The sequence below is a fragment of the Nematolebias whitei genome, unplaced genomic scaffold (assembly GCF_014905685.2).
Source record: "Nematolebias whitei isolate Nwh7 unplaced genomic scaffold, NemWhi1 Nwh_scaf_223, whole genome shotgun sequence".
In the NCBI taxonomy this organism is placed as follows: domain Eukaryota; kingdom Metazoa; phylum Chordata; class Actinopteri; order Cyprinodontiformes; family Rivulidae; genus Nematolebias; species Nematolebias whitei.
Genome location: NW_023618768.1, coordinates 1194 through 2722, shown reverse-complemented (window position 1 = coordinate 2722; position 1529 = coordinate 1194). Strand labels below are relative to the sequence as shown.

At 33.9% G+C, this 1529-nt stretch overlaps 1 non-coding gene across 1 annotated transcript; it reads right to left on the bottom strand.

Annotated features, from left to right (window-relative positions):
* Positions 1-891: 891 nt before the first annotated feature.
* LOC119429260 lies at positions 892-1010 on the bottom strand. The gene has a single exon (XR_005187753.1). It is a non-coding gene; the product is annotated as a 5S ribosomal RNA (ribosomal RNA).
* Between the last annotated feature and the right edge of the window lie 519 nt (positions 1011-1529).

Below are 1529 nucleotides of genomic sequence, written 5' to 3'. Positions count from 1 at the left end.
TTACTGTAGTTTAGTTGATCTCAAATGTAATAACAAGATTATCAATGAATGCATGCGACAAACGATTTACTATGATTACAACAAAGATTCATTCAAGAAACCTCCCAATATAAATCATAAAACCATAATGACTTCTGCTCATTCAAAATTTGTCAAATGGCCTATATCTCCTAAAGTGAAAGAAAACCATTTTAAAATAATAAATAAGATCTACCCAGTAGCCATGCTTCTGCACAGAAGATTTAAATTTGAGGTGGATTTGTGTACCTTCTGTAAATCTGAAGATGAATCCCTTGAACATTTGTTTTTTTCATGTCAATACTCACAAAGTTTCTGGACTGACATTACAAACTGGATTAATCTAAAACTGAACATTCCTCCCTTTGATGCTGATGCCATTTTATTTTATATGGATAATTTAAACTCAGCTTACTCCGATGCTATAAATATAGTCATCCTTATAGCAAAGTATCACATTCATTGTAGTAAGTGGAGGGACAGTCAGCCCTCCTTCCCGTGTTTTATGAACGAATTCAAGTTGTACTATTCTTCAATAAGTAGATTAAAAAACTGGAAAACTGCTAGAACCATTTCACAACAGATATCAAAAAACTTGTTGTTTTAAGTTTCTCATATTGTTTTGCTCCTTTTTGTTTCTTATGTTTATTCTTTTCATTTAATGTTTTTTATATATGTATTACTCAATTTTTATCATTTTGTAACCCCCCCTAGCTTGTAAACTGTAGTTCTGACACCCTTCACGAGTGTTTGTATATATCTTTCTCTTTTGTAGTGTTTTGTAGTTCTGTGTGTTATTAAAAAAAAAAAAAAAAAAAGTGTGTGAGAAGAGGCAAAACAGCGCCCCCTGCTGGGGATTGCTAGAGGTGCAAAAGCTTACGGCACCTGGTATTCCCAGGCGGTCTCCCATCCAAGTACTAACCAGGCCCGACCCTGCTTAGCTTCCGAGATCAGACGAGATCGGGCGTGTTCAGAGTGGTATGGCCGTAAACGAGGAGTTTGCTCACAAATACGACTTTTAAACTTTATACAACTCATCATTGTTTTACTCTTTCTTCTTTTCTTTTTCTTTTTTTCCATCACAACAAACATTTACACACATTTTGCAGGCCTTCTCAACCTTTTTGCCTTCAGGGGGCACCAAACTTTCAAGCACACACTCACAACCCTCATCTTTAAACAATTATTCTCTTACAATTGCCTCTTATATGCAATAACAACATTTACGCAACATAAACTCTTAACAGCAAAAAATATGCTTTTATACACTTAACAACATTTTCACACTTTTAAATATGCAACACTTTTCATACAAGACACACTTCATTCACAAAATCATTCATAGCAACTTACAAAAATTACACTTTCACTAAACTAACACTAGCAAAAAACACTTGCAATTTTTACATATTCACACAATTAACACAATAAATGTATTGACACTTGTTCAAATTTTCGCACAAAACTCTTCACATTAAACACAACGCAATCATAAGAGCAGCAGTCATACA